At 36.0% G+C, this 19478-nt stretch overlaps 2 pseudogenes across 2 annotated transcripts in view; both read left to right on the top strand.

Annotated features, from left to right (window-relative positions):
• LOC149886075 (uncharacterized) overlaps nucleotides 1-19478 on the top strand; it is a 403391-nt pseudogene that overhangs the window by 77757 nt on the left and 306156 nt on the right. The window lies entirely within an intron of this gene.
• On the top strand, nucleotides 8690-10890 carry LOC145191804 (uncharacterized; annotated as a pseudogene). Its single transcript, XR_016454290.1, has 2 exons — nucleotides 8690-8816; nucleotides 9180-10890. The product of XR_016454290.1 is annotated as an uncharacterized LOC145191804 (transcript).

Here is a 19478-nt window from a genome sequence, read left to right as displayed (position 1 = left end):
TGAATCAGAGCAAAAATTTTTTTTTTTTCAAAATCAATTAGCTTATTTTAGCACAATACAACACCCTTAACCAATTTCAACTTGCTCAATTTTTATTCTTCTTCAATATAGGAATTTAAGAATTAGGTTACATTATAATGTTTTTCATAACAACAGTTTATTGATCATTTTAGTATTTCAAAAATGTTTTAGAATAGATTTATAATACTTCTGAATTACATTAACAGTTGCATTACTTGTGATCATAATAATCACTTTAATATTGTCCTTTGATTGAAGCTGTTCCCATCTTAAAATTGGTTGCTTTAGATTGATTAACAAAACTTAGTAAAAAGGTTTGATGAAAGATGGAACCAGTACCAATGAAAACGTGGACTTGTGAGGTATGGCAAGAGAAGAGCAAAACAGAAATAGGTGTAATTTTAAGAAAATGGATTGATAAAGAAAAAAAGGTTGTTTATTGGCCAAGTGGTGTAGATTAGAGATGGGAAACGAACCGAACCCGAACCGAACAAACCGAACTAGAACCTTATTTACGAAAGAACGGAACCGAACCCGAACTTTATTTGTTACCAAACTAAACCAAACCCGAACTTTAAAACTGTTGGGAACAAACCAAATTAAACCAACTGTCCTTACCCTAACCAAGCCAAATTCGTTTGAAAATGTGAAAATTTTGAAATTTGCACATCACTACAATACATAACATAATACAAAACATAATACATAACCTAATGTGTAAAATACTGCGAATTTAGAATTATTTTGTTCTATCTCTCATTTTAAGTGTTGGGAGAAAATGAGTTAGTAATTTTAGTAAGTAATAATTACTTTTAAAAAATATTTTATTTTTTAAATTTTTTTCTAAATAATTTGTTTTAATCAAAATTATTTAAACCATAAGTTATTATTTCTTTAAAGACTATGCTAAACTTTTGACAGTAGGCTACTTAAGCTACCATTATCTGTGTTCTGAAAGTTACTGCTTTAATGTTTTGTACACTTTAACTGCAGCTATTAGCAACTGCATTGTTTTTTGAATAAAGTTAATTCCTAAATTGATATTTTATTATATATCTATGAACTATTATATTTTACGTATTTACTTAAGTTAAAGTCATTTATAATGTATCTATAAGTAAATTAAACATTAACTAGTATTTTCTATGCTAAAATGTTAATTTTTTTTTCAAACATAATTCAAGTAAGGGATAAAATAATTTTTAATTTAATAAAATAAACAATGAAATATCATATAGTTATAATGACCACTAATGGTAGTTACAACTACAACAAAACAAATGTATAGGTATTACAAACACTAAAGATTGATAATGAAAGATTAATCAATAGCATGCTACAATTATCACAATTGTTGATCTTTTGTTTAAACAAATTAATACAGTAGTATTGTTCTTTTTACCAATTAAGAGTTTCCATTATAATAACTGTTAATCATTATAATTATAGAACAGTTTTTCTTCACATTTTTTTAAATCTTTTTATTTGTATTTCTGCACCAGTTTTCTTCAACTCTTTTTCTTCTTTTGGATGCCATGATAGCTTGTTTGTATTCGACAAAAATATTAGATCTATTTTTCACTTGTAAAATCCCTTATTGAAATTGATCCTATTTTCAATGCAGCTCAGATATTTTTTTTTGTTCAAAATAGCTGGTACACACGAAAGTTTATTAGTTCATTATTGAAGTGACATAGTTATCTCTGTTTTTTGTTTTTGTTTTTTTAATGGACTTAAGCAGTTTTTGCTGGCAGCACTTCATTTGCTATTGTTTATTATTTTAATGTTCATTGTTTTTGTTGCAATTTTCTTTTCTTGTGTAATTGTTGTTGTTATTTATTATTTTTACTTTCAAAGAAGTTAAGTTTTGTTTTTTAATTTTTATTGTTTGTTATTTTTATCACATTTTAAAATGAACTAGTTTATATTTTTAAGTTCTTTTTCTTATTTATTGCTATTGCTTGTTAACTTCATTTTTTATTGCGTTTGATATAATTTTAAAATCTTTGTATTAATGTATATGTTTTTAATCTTAATTGTTAAGTTTTAAAGTTTTTTTTAACTACTTCTTTATCACTTATTGTTGTTGTTCTTTTTATTATATTTCTATGTTTTTTTAATATTTATTGCTTATTTTATTTACTCTTTAATAACTCTTATTGAATTTAAAAATAAATTTTGATTACTTTATATTGCAAATATTTGAGATTTTTTTTGTTTGTAAAAACCTTTCTTGCTGTTTATTATTGTCATTTTTATCATTTTTATTATGCTTTTTTTGTGTTAATTATTATTATTGTTTATTACTTTTATCACATTTTAAACCTCTTGCTATTATTTATAGTTACTGTTGTTTGTAAGTTTAATTAAATTTATATAGTTTTGATTTATATTTATAAACTACACTTGATTGTTCTGTTACTTTGTTAATACATAGAGCTGCTGCGACTTTTTATTTTTGTAGCAACAAAGCGCTGTTTTCAACTTCTCATTCAAATCAACAATCCCTCTCATCCAGATTATCCTCTCTCCTCCTCCCTTGCCTCCTTGCCACAAATGAGGCCAGAATGATACATTTATTTTTCTCCTACGGAGCAAGATCCACAACATTCTGACGCTTTTTTAATATCTTAGTTATTGTTTTATCTTAAAGTTTTTTTGTTTTTTTATTATCTATCTTTTATTACTTATCATTACTTCTCATCATTAATGTTTCTATCAAGCTTAAGTTTATTTTTTTGTTTTTATTGTTTTTTTAGTTGTTCTTCTATATAATTTTCATCATCTGTTTAAAATTTTAAAGTGTCATTTTTTTAAAATTTCTGTTCCTTTATTCACATAGGCAACTGCTATGCTTTTTTATTTTTTTTCTTTTTCAACCACCTAGATGCTAGTCTCAACTCCTAATTCAAATCAATAATCCCTCTCATCCAGATTATTCCCTCTCCTCCATCTCTACCTTCATGTAAGGATGGAAAGATACATTCATTTTCGTTCTATGGACACAAGATCCACAACATTCTGACATTTTTTTGTTATCATTATTGTTTTAATTTTTTTTTTTTTTTACCATATATCTTTTACTATTGTTAACAATTTCATCAAGCTTTAAATTTTTCTCTATAATTTTTAGTTGTTCTTCTGTATTATTTTCATAATCTGTTTCAGTTTTTAAAACTTCATTTTTTTTTTTTTTTTTTTTTTTCTTTTACGTTTTATTTTTTCAGGCAGGGTTTTTGTTGTAGTAGTAGTAGTAGTAGTAGTAGTAGTAGTTGTTGTTGTTGTTGTTGTTGTGGTTGTTGTTGTTGTTATTGTTGTTGTTGTTATTGTTGTTGCTGTTGTTGTTAATGGTGTTAGTTAAGATTTCTATTATATTTTGGAACAATTTTAACTTTTGTTGTTGTTATTTATCTTTGTTATGCTTTTAAGTTAATGTTGTTATTAAAAAATTCCTTTTATTCCTTATCATTTTTGTAATTGATTATTACTTTTATTGTTTATTTCTTTTGTTAAACTTTTTAAATTCTTTGTATTAGTGTTGTTGTTGTTGTTGGTTGTTTTAATTGTGTTTAAGAATGCTTTTTATTATTCAATCTTGTAACTATTAACTATCTTTAAATATAGTTGTTTTTTTTTTTTTTATTATTATAGGTTTGAATTGTTCTTACTTACTAAAAATGTTTACGTATTTTTGCAGATGCTGTAAAAATTTCCGTTATTGTACGTTCGAGCAGTAGTTAAGCTAAAGAATTCACCAATTCAAAAAGATGTCATGAACTGCATTTGAACGCATTACTTTGAGGAGTTTAATACGAATGTGGTTCAAACAAGTAGAAACTCCTAAAATTTTAACAATTCGTACTTATATTTTTCAGCCACTGTATTTGTAGGATAAAAGTAATATTTCTTGTTCATGTTTTAAATAAATTATGCTTGATATTTATGCTTTTGCATTTCCATTTAAAAGTGTTATTTAAGAAACTCTATAATCTAACTGATACAAGAAAAAATAACACATTTCTCTTTGAATTTTAATATGTATTACGGATGTAAACTATTTGTATTTTACAAAAAAATGTATATGACATGAATAAACATGCGTATTACTAGTATTTTCCAAATAGATGATAACAATCACAAAGAATTAACTATTATAAACTTGATATTATTGAAAGACAATTAATAATGAAACTAATTATTAACTTCCTATCCTTAATATTGAGTTAATAATAGTTATAAAAAAACATAATAAAGAAGAAGGTTACAGGCAAATTAAGGAAAAGAGCTCAAAAAGACGCAATATAAAGACTTCTTAAATAAAACATTCAGTAGGCGTATTATCGTCTCAAGTTTTAGACGTCTACGGAGACGCCTTCGAAACTAAAAAAAAAAGCCAAAAAGAGACATCTTTTAAAAAAGCTTAAGCCGGCTGGGATAGGATACAACAAAAAATGACCGAAGGATCCAAGAGGAGTCGGTGAAAGCCTCGAATTTGGCCACATTTGGCCCAAATTTGGACGTTTTGTAAGGAAATTGAGCCAAAAACGGGGTTTTGTCGCCAAATCCGGTACTTGCCAGCCTCTCTGTTGATTAACTTTGTCATTTTTGTGCTCAGTGTGATAGGTTACAACAAAAAAGGTCCAAAGGCTCCAAGAAATATCGGTGAAAAACTCCAATTTGACGAAATAATCACAGAATTGACATTACAAGCAAATTCTAAGCATTTCTGTGCATTTGTCGCCAATTTTGGTACTTGTCAGTGAATTCCTTGATGCCCTTGGCCATTTTCTTGCTCAGCCCGATAGGATACAACAAAAAATGACCGAAAGATGCAATGTGAGTCGGTGAAAGCCTCGAATTAGGCCACATTTGGCCCAAATTTCGACGTTTTCTATGGAAATTGAGCCAAAAACGGGGTTTTGTCGCCAAATCCGGTACTTGCCAGCCTCTCTGTTGATTGTCTTTGTTATTTTCGTGCTCAGCCTGACAGGATACAACAAAATAGGGCCAAGGGATCCAAGAGGAGTTGGTGAAAGGCTCGAATTTGGCCACAATTAAGGATTGCAATCCCGCACACTTTTCAATCCCGCGGGATCCGCGTGGATTTTTTTAATTTTTGTGCGGATCCCGAGGGATCCCGCGCGGGATTAGTAGGTTTCTTATGCACATTATAAAAGGCAAAATGACAATTGTATTTTTCTTTCAAGTATTTCAGAAAAAATATACTCAACTTATTTAATTGATAAGATAAGGTAAATAAAGCCAAAAAACGCAATTCATTTGTAAATCAATATAATTCTTAACATTTAATGAACAAAAAGATAAGCCAAAAAGATAAGCCAAAGTACAAAGCTTTACGTAGAACTATTAGCTTTATTTGTTTTTTAAAATATCAAATTGAGAAAATGATTGTAAGAAATGGGCTCATAAGAAACAGACCCTACTTAAAGTATCATCACTTAATCTACTCCTCAAAGGACTGCATATGTAACCAGCAGCTGAAAAAGCTTGCTCGGCCTCTACGCTTATTGGTGGTATGGTCATCAAGTAACTATGCGCTATATCTAGAAACTTGTCTCTTACTCCATTACTTTCATAGGCAGACATTTCCGGCTTCAATAATTTATCAAAGTCTAAAGAATCTAAATTTGGTCTCTCCTTTACATTTTCTGTCCAGCTGTTCTTGTCTTTCTGTGTTTGATTTTCCAATTCTTTTTTCAGCGATAGAATTGTAGGAATAAGTATTTGGGAATTTTTAATAAAATCTACAGCTTCTTTTTCTTCGAGTTCATTTTCTTCGTCGGATTTTTTAAGTAAACTAGTAGTCCATTTAAATTCTTATTACGACGTTGTGTAAACCTCTCACGAAGTGCCGCTGCTAAATCTATGCTCAAAAGTGATGATTACTTTTGCAATTTATCTAGCATAAATTGAAAAGTTGTTTCCACCGTGACAAGGTTCAATTCTCTTCTGCATTAAAGTTCGAGACCAAGTTTTAGTGGTGCCAGGCAAATAATTAAGTCATTGATTTGGGACCACTCTTCTTGGGTGAAACGAATTTCTGACCCAACATTAATTTAGGCTTTTTCAATACACACTTTTAGTCTATGAAATCTTTCTAACATATCGAACATACTGTCCCACCTAGTTTTACAATCAAGAATCAACTGAAGCTTTTTCCCGTGTTCTTGTAGGATATATTTCTGTAAATATGTATCCTTTTTGACAGGAGAGTTTTTAAATATTTTTACAACCTTTCTCACTTTTTTTATGAGATCTTTGTAATTGCTAACCAATTCACCAGATGGTCGGTCCAAAAGAATTGTCAAACCATTTTCTTTATTTATAACTTCATCATCCTCAGTTTTACCACATTCATCTTCTTCTTCACAATTTTCATATGTAATAAACGATTCTTCGACTTCTCCGCAGTTTTTCGTGTAAAAGATATCAATAACTGCAAGTTGTATTCCATGAGCATAACATAGCTGTTGATAGCAAGACATCATTTTACCGACTTTTACCATCACACTTGCTCTATCAGTGGTCATGGCAATAATGTCTTCTTGAAGGTCAATATCGAAGCTATTTAGCCTTTCTGAAACTAACTTGACGCAATATTCTGCATTACACGATCCATGGATTCGAATCAATCCAAGATTAAAGTGTTTCGCCTCCATTTGTAAATTTAAGTTTAAGTATCTCTGACTATTTTGTGATGTCCATTCATCAAACGTTATTGAAAACTTTTGATTTTGCTTTTTTAGTGATGTGAATTTTTGCATTATATCGGTTTTTACAGAATCTGAGAATTTAACTACCATCGATCTTATAGTATTAGGTGAAGTAGGGAGCCGGAAACCACTCTTTGAAAACAAGTACCGTAAATCTGAAGATGTGCAAAAACTATTAAATGTAAAGCCATATTTTGCAACCATGCGCGATACCATTTTTTTCCATAGAAATTTCCTTTACGAAAAACGTGTCAATTGTTCTGACTTTTTTCGATGGAATTACTTCTTCGTCTTCGCAGTCGATGTATATTTTAGGCTCTAGTTCAACTGATTCATGCTGTTTTGAAGTTGAAGCTCCGTCTTGTTGTAAAACGTTTGATTTTAAATCGGTGCCACGTTTAGTTTTTAAATAAATCAATAACCCTTCAGTTGATCTTTGATTAATTTTTAAAATAGCCGAACATAACATGCACTTCGCATTTTCTTCATTATCACTTTTTTTAAAATAATTCCATATAGTTTTAATTTGCGACATGCTTAGTACTTTTGTTTTAAAATCTTGATGTAAATAATTTTTAAAGACTTTTTAAAAAGTAGTTTTTAAAAGTATATTTTTTACAATTATAAACGCACGTTTTCAATTTCGCGTTTTCAACATACTCATTAACAAAAATTTCAACTTACTCATTAGCGAAAATTTCAATATAATCATTAATTAAACAAGAAAAAATTTGAACGAGTTCGACTAATATTTTGCTAAATAATTGCTTATTTTTGAATGATTTTTTTATATTTATAGCTAAGAAAAATATTTTAATAGCTGCAGATAAATTTTTAAATTGATTTGTTTCACAAATACATTAAACACTTTTAATTTAATATCTTTTTTGTCTTTTTTGTTTAAAAGAATTGACCTTTTTTGTTTAAAAGCAATTGTTTCAAAATCCCGCAAATCCCGCGGATCCCGCAGTAGTTTTTGCGGGATCTCGCATGCGCTAAATTAATGCGGGACCCGCGGGATTGCGGGATCACGCAATGCGGGATTGCAATCCCTAGCCACATTTGGCCCAAATGTCGACGTTTTGTATGGAAATTGAGCCAAAAACGGGGTTTTGTCCACAAATCTGGTACTTGCCAGCCTCTCTGTTGATTGTCTTTGTTATTTTCATGCTCAGCCTGACAGGATACAACAAAATAGGGCCAAGGGATCCAAGAAGAGTTGGTGAAAGCCTCGAATTTGGCCACATTTGGCCCAAATTTAGACGTTTTGTATAAAAATTGAGCAAAAAACGAGGTTTTGTCGCCAAATTAGGTACTTGCCAGCCTCTCTGTTGATTGTCTTTGTCAATTTAGTGCTCAACCTCATAGGTTACAACAGAATATGTCCAAAGGCTCTAAGAAATCTCGGTGAAAGGCTCCAATTTGACGAAATAATCACAGAATTGACATTACAAGCAAATTCTAAGCATTTCTGTGCATTTGTCGCAAAAATCGGTAGGGGAGAGTTGCCGATATTGGAACAGCTCCTTAATTGGAACACTTAGCCTTATTTAGAAACTGGAACTTATTCTACTTTCATAAATATTTTTTCTTGTAAAGAAAAAATTTTTTGAAACGTTTAGTATTTAAACTTAAAAACTGCACGTATGTGAATAAAATTACTTTTTTTTAAAGAAAAAAATTTTTGCGATCTAATTTTATTGTTGCATTTAAACGATTACAGAAGATTAACGATATTGAGTTTGATGGTAATTTCTTTAAAATTTTAAATTTTAAGGGTTTCAAGTCTATGTGATATTCAGAGCTTATATCGTAAGTTGTCACTTGCATGTAAATATTTTGCTACAACACCATGGTCCTATGTTGCCCAGAATGGAACTTCAAAAGTTGGCGTAATTGAAACGATGTCATCTCATAACACGCTACTTGACGTCCGAATTATCAGAAAATTTCATTAGTCCGACTGTATAATATTTTTTAAAGCGAATTTCTTTTATAGACATAGTATTATTGTTAGACATTTGTTGCTTTTTTGGAATTGGTATTTAGTCTTGCTTTAAAGTATGAAATGATTTTTCTTTTATCTTTTAGTAAAAAATAAAATGTAAAAGTTTTACAAAAGTTATGCATTTCTATTTAACGGATAAACTTGTAAGACAACATAAAGTATATACCCAGCATAAGTTTTTTACTGTATATAGAAGTTAATATATAAAATTACAAACTTTATATAGTTTATATAGATTTTAATTTATATAGTTAATGATTAACTAAACAAAAATGATGAAAAATAATGATTATATAATGAGTATATAATTAACTTAATCATATATGAATAACAAATAAATATATGAAAAAATAAGCCTGTAATAAGATTATAAAACTCTCCTTATGTATCTTCATAGTAATTTTCTTTTATTTTAGATGCAAACACCACGAAAATATGGAAAATGGAAAGTAGAAAACTTGAAAAAGGCTGTTGAAGCAATAAAACAAGGAGAAATCAGCTTAAATGAAGCCGCTTATGAATTTTGTATTCCAAAAGCAACTTTGTCAAGGCATATAAATGAAAAAAACAAAGTTGCTGTTGCAAATGTGAAATTTCATGGTCGACTTACCACCTTACCTAATGAAATTGAAACAGAACTAGCTGATCACTGTTTATTATTAGAATCGATGTACTTTGGATTAAGGATTGATGATCTTCGTCGTCTAGCATTTGATATTGCGGAAGCTAACAACATCACACATAATTTTAACAAAAAAACACAAATGGCAGGAAAAAAGTGGTATTATGCATTTATGCAAAGGCACCCACAACTGTCGCTTCGTGGGCCTGAATCAATATCAATTGCACGTGCACAAGGTTATAATAAAGAACGAGTGCAATCTTTCTTTAATTTACTTTCAAAGTTATACATGGAAGAAAAGTTAACTCCAGACAGACTTTATAATATGGATGAAACTAGTTTATCAACAGTACAAGATGGTCAGATAAAAATTATTAGTGCAAGGGGCAAAAAACGAGTTGGAATTATGACTAGTAGTGAACGAGGAAATTCAGTAATAGCTGTAGTTTGTGTATCTGCAGCAGGATTTTATGTTCCACCAATGTTAATATATAAACGCAAAAGAATGAAGCCAGAAATAACAAATGGTGCACCTCCAGGAACTGTATTTAGTACTCAAGAGAAAGGATGGATGTCAAATGAAGGTTTTTTAGATTGGCTCAATCATTTTATTAAAGTTGTTAAACCTTCAAAACAATCAAAAGTTTTGTTGATACTTGATGATCATGTTACACATTCAAAAAATTTGGCAGCGATATATCTAGCACGAAATGCTGGAGTGCGTATGGTATCACTACTTCCCCATACTACACACAGACTGCAACCATTAGACGTTGCGTTCTTTGGACCACTTGGTACATACTATGATGAAGCTATGCGAAAATGGATGTGGTCACATATATCACAACCAGTAACAACTTGGCAAGTTGCAGAATTATTTGGTGACGCATATAGTCAGGCAGCATTATCGAGAATTGCTATGAAAGGATTTCAGGCTAGTGGGTTGTGGCCTTTGGACATAAATGTATTCACTGATTCTAATTTTACAGCCTCTTCATTTACTGATGTTGGTCCTTCAAACAATCTTCAGTCACCTGAAAGTATAGATGGGATGACAAAACTATCTACAGATAAATCAAGTGAAAAAAAATTAAAATGTCATGTTTCAGTTTCAACTTTGTCTCTTTTGCCAGTGGTTTCACTTAAAGTAAAAAACAAAAAAAAGAAGATCACGAACAACTCAGGCGGCTGATCTTACAAGCTCCCCATATAGACGTGCTCTAGAAATTACACCAAGAAATCAAAAGCACACACTAAATCAAATAGCTTCCAAACAAATTAAAAAATCTACAAAAAAAAAGCTCACAAATCCAATAACTGCCAAACTATTGCAAAAACCACAGGAAAGCAAAGTAGCACTTGACTCAATCACAATGGACCAAATGAAATTGAGCACATCAAATAAAATCACCATCTCCACCACAGCACACCACATATCACCACTACCATCCCAAGTGCAGAAGCTGCAAGAAAAAAAGACTTATGAATTGCGAAAAAAGGATTAAATATTTGTTGTAATTTTTATTTGTTATTATATCTTTTAAATATCTTTTATTAAAGCTAATCAATTAATTTTTCCTTTGAGCCAAAGTTTTATAGCTGTAATTTATTCAAATATTAGAACTGTTCTAATTAAAGAATATATGTGTTCCATTCAAGGAGACCAGTTGCCTTTATTGGAATAAAATGGTGCCTTGAAAAATCAAAGTTTATATCCAATAAGGGTGCGATCAATAGAGTCGAATCATTAAAAAAAGCATAGTACGGTTGTATATCTATATTATTTATTTCATAAATGTTTTCATAGTTAAGCCATCTTTGGTTAATAAATATTTTTTCCTAAAGTGTTCCAATTAAGGCAACTCTCCCCTACTTACAACTGAATTGCTTAATGCCCTTAAACATTTTTTGGCTCAACCTGACAGGATGAAAGAAATTATGGACAAGGGATCCAATGGGAGTCAGTGAAAGCCTCGAATTTGGCCATATCTGGCCCAAATTTCGACGTTTTGTATGAAAAAAGAGCCAAAAACGGGGATTTGTCACCCAATCCGGTACTTGCCAGCCTCTCTGTTGATTGTCTTTGTCATTTTCGTGCTCAGCCTGATAGGTTACAACAGAATATGTCAAAAGGCTCCAAGAAACCTCGGTGAAAAGCTCCAATTTGACGAAATAATCATAGAATTGACATTACTAGCAAATTCTAAGCATATCTGTGCATTTGTCGCAAAAATCGGTACTAACCACTGAATTGCTTGATGCCCTTGGGCAAATTTTTGCTCAGCCTGACAGGGTACAACAAAATATGGCCAAAGGATCCAATGGGAGTCGGTGAAAGCCTCGAATTTGGCCACATTTGGCCCAAATTTCGACGTTTTGTATGGAAATTGAGCCGAAAACGGGGTTTTGTCGCCAAATCCGGTACTTGCCAGCCTCTCTGTTGATTGTCTTTGTCATTTTCGTGCTCAGCCTGACAGGATACAACAAAATAGGGCCAAGGGATCCAAGAGGAGTCGGTGAAAGCCTCGAATTTGGCCACATTTGGCCCAAATATCGACGTTTTGTATGGAAATTGAGCCAAAAACGGGGTTTTGTCGCCAAATCCGGTACTTGCCAGCCTCTCTGTTGATTGTCTTTGTCATTTTCGTGCTCAGCCTGATAGGTTACAACAGAATATGTCCAAAGGCTCCAAGAAATCTCGGTGAAAGGCTCCAATTTGACGAAATAATCACAGAATTGACATTACAAGCAAATTCTAAGCATTTCTGTGCATTTGTCGCAAAAATCGGTACTTACCACTGAATTGCTTGATGCCCTTGGGTAATTTTTTGCTCAGCCTGACAAGGTACAACAAAATATGGCCAAAGGATCCAATGGGAGTAGGTGAAAGCCTCGAATTTGGCCACATTTGGCCCAAATTTCGACGTTTTGTATAGAAATTGAGCCAAAAACGGGGTTTTGTCGCCAAATCCGGTACTTGCCAGCCTCTCTGTTGACTGTCTTTGTCATATTCGTGCTCAGCCTGATAGGTTACAACAGAATATGTCCAAAGGCTCCAAGAAATCTCGGTGAAAGGCTCCAATTTGACGAAATAATCACAGAATTGACATTACAAGCAAATTCTAAGCATTTCTGTGCATTTGTCGCAAAAATCGGTATTTACCACTAAATTGCTTGATGCCCTTGGGCATTTTTTTGCTCAGCCTGACAGGATACAACAAAATATGGCCAAGGGATCCAATGGGAGTCGGTGAAAGCCTCGAATTTGGCCACATTTGGCCCAAATTTCGACGTTTTCTATGGAAATTGAGCCAAAAACGGGGTTTTGTCGCCAAATCCGGTACTTGCCAGCCTCTCTGTTAATTGTCTTTGTCATTTTCGTGCTCAGCCTGACAGGATACAACAAAATAGGGCCAAGGGATCCAAGAGGAGTCGGTGAAAGCTTCGAATTTGGCCACATTTGGCCCAAATTTCGACGTTTTGTATGGAAATTGAGCCAAAAACGGGGTTTTGTCGCCAAATCCGGTACTTGCCAGCCTCTCTGTTGACTGTCTTTGTCATATTCGTGCTCAGCCTGATAGGTTACAACAGAATATGTCCAAAGGCTCCAAGAAATCTCGGTGAAAGGCTCCAATTTGACGAAATAATCACAGAATTGACATTACAAGCAAATTCTAAGCATTTCTGTGCATTTGTCGCAAAAATCGGTACTTACCACTGAATTGCTTGATGCCCTTGGGCATTTTTTTGCTCAGCCTGACAGGATACAACAAAATATGGCCAAGGGATCCAATGGGAGTCGGTGAAATCCTCGATGTTAGCCACATTTGGCCCAAATTTCGACGTTTTGTATGGAAATTGAGCCAAAAACGGGGTTTTGTCGCCAAATCCGGTACTTGCCAGCCTCTCTGTTGACTGTCTTTGCCATATTCGTGCTCAGCTTGACAGGATACAACAAAATAGGGCCAAGGGATCCAAGAGGAGTCGGTGAAAGCCTCGAATTTGGCCACATTTGGCCCAAATTTCGACGTTTTGTATGGAAATTGAGCCAAAAACGGGGTTTTGTCGCCAAATCCGGTACTTGCCAGCCTCTCTGTTGACTGTCTTTGTCATTTTCGTGCTCAGCCTGACAGGATACAACAAAATAGGGCCAAGGGATCCAAGAGGAGTTGGTGAAAGCCTCGAATTTGGCCACATTTGGCCCAAATTTCGACGTTTTGTATGGAAATTGAGCCAAAAACGGGGTTTCGTCGCCAAATCCGGTACTTGCCAGCCTCTCTGTTGACTGTCTTTGTCATATTCGTGCTCAGCCTGATAGGTTACAACAGAATATGTCCAAAGGCTCCAAGAAATCTCGGTGAAAGGCTCCAATTTGACGAAATAATCACAGAATTGACATTACAAGCAAATTCTAAGCATTTCTGTGCATTTGTCGCAAAAATCGGTACTTACCACTAAATTGCTTGATGCCCTTGGGCATTTTTTTGCTCAGCCTGACAGGATACAACAAAATATGGCCAAGGGATCCAATGGGAGTCGGTGAAAGCCTCGAATTTGGCCACATTTGGCCCAAATTTCGACGTTTTCTATGGAAATTGAGCCAAAAGCGGGGTTTTGTCGCCAAATCCGGTACTTGCCAGCCTCTCTGTTGATTGTCTTTGTCATTTTCGTGCTCAGCCTGACAGGATACAACAAAATAGGGCCAAGGGATCCAAGAGGAGTTGGTGAAAGCCTCGAATTTGGCCACATTTGGCCCAAATTTCGACGTTTTGTATGGAAATTGAGCCAAAAACGGGGTTTCGTCGCCAAATCCGGTACTTGCCAGCCTCTCTGTTGACTGTCTTTGTCATATTCGTGCTCAGCCTGATAGGTTACAACAGAATATGTCCAAAGGCTCCAAGAAATCTCGGTGAAAGGCTCCAATTTGACGAAATAATCACAGAATTGACATTACAAGCAAATTCTAAGCATTTCTGTGCATTTGTCGCAAAAATCGGTACTTACCACTAAATTGCTTGATGCCCTTGGGCATTTTTTTGCTCAGCCTGACAGGATACAACAAAATATGGCCAAGGGATCCAATGGGAGTCGGTGAAAGCCTCGAATTTGGCCACATTTGGCCCAAATTTCGACGTTTTCTATGGAAATTGAGCCAAAAGCGGGGTTTTGTCGCCAAATCCGGTACTTGCCAGCCTCTCTGTTGATTGTCTTTGTCATTTTCGTGCTCAGCCTGACAGGATACAACAAAATAGGGCCAAGGGATCCAAGAGGAGTCGGTGAAAGCCTCGAATTTGGCCACATTTGGCCCAAATTTCGACGTTTTGTATGGAAATTGAGCCAAAAACGGGGTTTTGTCGCCAAATCCGGTACTTGCCAGCCTCTCTGTTGATTGTCTTTGTCATTTTTGTGCTCAGCCTGATAGGTTACAACAGAATATGTCCTAAGGCTCCAAGAAATCTCGGTGAAAGGCTCCAATTTGACGAAATAATCACAGAATTGACATTACAAGCAAATTCTAAGCGTTTCTGTGCATTTGTCGCAAAAATCGGTACTTACCACTGAATTGCTTGATGCCCTTGGGCATTTTTTTGCTCAGCCTGACAGGATACAACAAAATATGGCCAAGGGATCCAATGGGAGTCGGTGAAAGCCTCGAATTTGGCCACATTTGGCCCAAATTTCGACGTTTTGTATGGAAATTGAGCCAAAAACGGGGTTTTGTCGCCAAATCCGGTACTTGCCAGCCTCTCTGTTGATTGTCTTTGTCATTTTCGTGCTCAGCCTGACAGGATACAACAAAATAGGGCCAAGGGATCCAAGAGGAGTTGGTGAAAGCCTCGAATTTGGTCACATTTGGCCTAAATTTCGACGTTTTGTATGGAAATTGAGCCAAAAACGGGGTTTTGTCGCCAATTCCGGTTTTTGCAAGCCTCTCTGTTGACTGTCTTTGCCATATTCGTGCTCAGCCTGACAGGATACAACAAACTAGGGCCAAGGGATCCAAGAGGAGTCGGTGAAAGCCTCGAATTTGGCCACATTTGGCCCAATTTTCAACGTTTTGTATGGAAATTGAGCCAAAAACGGGGTTTTGTCGCCAAATCCGGTACTTGCCAGCCTCTCTGTTGACTGTCTTTGTCTTATTCGTGCTCAGCCTGATAGGTTACAACAGAATATGTCCAAAGGCTCCAAGAAATCTCGGTGAAAGGCTCCAATTTGACGAAATAATCACAGAATTGACATTACAAGCAAATTCTTAGCATTTCTGTGCATTTGTCGCTAAATCCGGTACTTGCCAGCCTCTCTGTTGATTGTCTTTGTCATTTTCGTCCTCAGCCTGATAGGTTACAACAGAATATGTCCAAAGGCTCCAAGAAATCTCGGTGAAAGGCTCCAATTTGACGAAATAATCACGGAATTGACATTACAAGCAAGTTCTAAGCATTTCTGTGCATTTGTCGCAAAAATCGGTACTTACCACTGAATTGCTTGATGCCCTTGAGCAATTTTTTGCTCAGCTTGACAGGATACAACAAAATATGGCCATGGGATCCAATGGGAGTCGGTGAAAGCCTCGAATTTGGCCACATTTGGCCCAAATTTCGACGTTTTGTATGGAAATTGAGCCAAAAACGGGGTTTTGTCGCCAAATCCGGTACTTGCCAGCCTCTCTGTTGATTGTCTTTGTCATTTTCGTGCTCAGCCTGACAGGATACAACAAAATAGGGCCAAGGGATCCAAGAGGAGTCGGTGAAAGCCTCGAATTTGGCCACATTTGGCCCAAATTTCGACGTTTTGTATGGAAATTGAGCCAAAAACGGGGTTTTGTCGCCAAATCCGGTACTTGCCAGCCTCTCTGTTGACTGTCTTTGTCATATTCGTGCTCAGCCTGATAGGTTACAACAGAATATGTCCAAAGGCTCCAAGAAATCTCGGTGAAAGGCTCCAATTTGACGAAATAATCACAGAATTGACATTACAAGCAAATTCTAAGCATTTCTGTGCATTTGTCGCAAAAATCGGTACTTACCACTGAATTGCTTGATGCCCTTGGGCATTTTTTTGCTCAGCCTGACAGGATACAACAAAATATGGCCAAGGGATCCAATGGGAGTCGGTGAAAGCCTCGAATTTGGCCACATTTGGCCCAAATTTCGACGTTTTGTATGGAAATTGAGCCAAAAACGGGGTTTTGTCGCCAAATCCAGTACTTGCCAGCCTCTCTGTTGATTGTCTTTGTCATTTTCGTGCTCAGCCTGACAGGATACAACAAAATAGGGCCAAGGGATCCAAGAGGAGTTGGTGAAAGCCTCGAATTTGGTCACATTTGGCCTAAATTTCGACGTTTTGTATGGAAATTGAGCCAAAAACGGGGTTTTGTCGCCAAATCCGGTACTTGCCAGCCTCTCTGTTGTTTGTCTTTGTCATATTCGTGCTCAGTCTGATAGGTTACAACAGAATATGTCCAAAGGCTCCGAGAAATCTCGGTGAAAGGCTCCAATTTGTCGAAATAATCACAGAATTGACATTACAAGCAAATTCTAAGCATTTCTGTGCATTTGTCGCAAATATCGGTACATACCACTGAATTCCTTGATCCCCTTGGGCATTTTTTTGCTCAGCCTGACAAGATACAACAAAATATGGCCAAGGGATCCAATGGGAGTCGGTGAAAGCCTCGAATTTGGCCACATTTGGCCCAAATTTCGACGTTTTCTATGGAAATTGAGCCAAAAACGGGGTTTTGTCGCCAAATCCGGTACTTGCCAGCCTCTCTGTTGATTGTCTTTGTCATTTTCGTGCTCAGCCTGACAGGATACAACAAAATAGGGCCAAGGGATCCAAGAGGAGTCGGTGAAAGCCTCGAATTTGGCCACATTTGGCCCAAATTTCGACGTTTTGTATGGAAATTGAGCCAAAAACGGGGTTTTGTCGCCAAATCCGGTACTTGCCAGCCTCTCTGTTGACTGTCTTTGTCATATTCGTGCTCAGCCTGATAGGTTACAACAGAATATGTCCAAAGGCTCCAAGAAATCTCGGTGAAAGGCTCCAATTTGACGAAATAATCACAGAATTGACATTACAAGCAAATTCTAAGCATTTCTGTGCATTTGTCGCAAAAATCGGTACTTACCACTGAATTGCTTGATGCCCTTGAGCATTTTTTTGCTCAGCCTGACAGGATACAACAATATATGGCCAAGGGATCCAATGGGAGTCGGTGAAAGCCTCGAATTTGGCCACATTTGGCCCAAATTTCGACGTTTTCTATGGAAATTGAGCCAAAAACGGGGTTTTGTCGCCAAATCCGGTACTTGCCAGCCTCTCTGTTGACTGTCTTTGCCATATTCGTGCTCAGCCTGACAGGATACAACAAAATAGGGCCAAGGGATCCAAGAGGAGTCGGTGAAAGCCTCGAATTTGGCCACATTTGGCCCAAATTTCGACGTTTTGTATGGAAATTGAGCCAATAACGGGGTTTTGTCGCCAAATCCGGTACTTGCCAGCCTCTCTGTTGACTGTCTTTGTCATATTCGTGCTCAGCCTGATAGGTTACAACAGAATATGTCCAAAGGCTCCAAGAAATCTCGGTGAAAGGCTCCAATTTGACGAAATAATCACAGAATTGACATTACAAGCAAATTCTAAGCATTTCTGTGCATTTGTCGCAAAAATCGGTACTTACCACTGAATTGCTTGATGCCCTTGGGCATTTTTTTGCTCAGCCTGACAGGATACAACAAAATATGGCCAAGGGATCCAATGGGAGTCGGTGAAACCCTCGAATTTGGCCACATTTGGCCCAAATTTCGACGTTTTCTATGGAAATTGAGCCAAAAACGGGGTTTTGTCGCCAAATCCGGTACTTGCCAGCCTCTCTGTTGATTGTCTTTGGCATTTTCGTACTCAGCCTGACAGGATACAACAAAATAGGGCCAAGGGATCCAAGAGGAGTCGGTGAAAGCCTCGAATTTGGCCACATTTGGCCCAAATTTCGACGTTTTGTATGGAAATTGAGCCAAAAACGGGGTTTTGTCGCCAAATCCGGTACTTGCCAGCCTCTCTGTTGACTGTCTTTGTCATATTCGTGCTCAGCCTGATAGGTTACAACAGAATATGTCCAAAGGCTCCAAGAAATCTCGGTGAAAGGCTCCATATTGACGAAATAATCACAGAATTGACATTACAAGCAAATTTTAAGCATTTCTGTGCATTTGTCGCAAAAATCGGTACTTACCACTGAATTGCTTGATGCCCTTGGGCATTTTTTTGCTCAGCCTGACAGGATACAACAAAATATGGCCAAGGGATCCAATGAGAGTCGGTGAAAGCCTCGAATTTGGCCACATTTGGCCCAAATTTCGACGTTTTGTATGGAAATTGAGCCAAAAACGGGGTTTTGTCGCCAAATCCGGTACTTGCCAGCCTCTCTGTTGACTGTCTTTGCCATATTCGTGCTCAGCCTGACAGGATACAACAAAATAGGGCCAAGGGATCCAAGAGAAGTTGGTGAAAGCTTCGAATTTGGCCACATTTGGCCCAAATTTCGACGTTTTGTATGGAAATTGAGCCAAAAACGGGGTTTTGTCGCCAAATCCGGTACTTGCCAGCCTCTCTGTTGTTTGTCTTTGTCATATTCGTGCTCAGCCTGATAGGTTACAACAGAATATGTCCAAAGGCTCCAAGAAATCTCGGTGAAAGGCTCCAATTTGACGAAATAATCACAGAATTGACATTACAAGCAAATTCTAAGCATTTCTGTGCATTTGTCGCAAATATCGGTACTTACCACTGAATTGCTTGATGCCCTTGGGCATTTTTTTGCTCAGCCTGACAGGATACAACAAAATATGGCCAAGGGATCCAATGGGAGTCGGTGAAAGCCTCGAATTTGGCCTCATTTGGCCCAAATTTCGACGTTTTCTATGGAAATTGAGCCAAAAACGGGGTTTTGTCGCCAAATCCGGTACTTGCCAGCCTCTCTGTTGATTGTCTTTGTCATTTTCGTGCTCAGCCTGACAGGATACAACAAAATAGGGCCAAGGGATCCAAGAGGAGTCGGTGAAAGCCTCGAACTTGGCCACATTTGGCCAAA

This window comes from Hydra viridissima, unplaced genomic scaffold (assembly GCF_058129835.1).
Source record: "Hydra viridissima isolate aposymbiotic clone 2 unplaced genomic scaffold, HvirCarnegie_v1 scaffold_7, whole genome shotgun sequence".
Lineage (NCBI taxonomy): Eukaryota > Metazoa > Cnidaria > Hydrozoa > Anthoathecata > Hydridae > Hydra > Hydra viridissima.
Note: the sequence above shows the minus strand (reverse complement) of the source record. Positions and strands in the feature narration are given on the sequence as shown.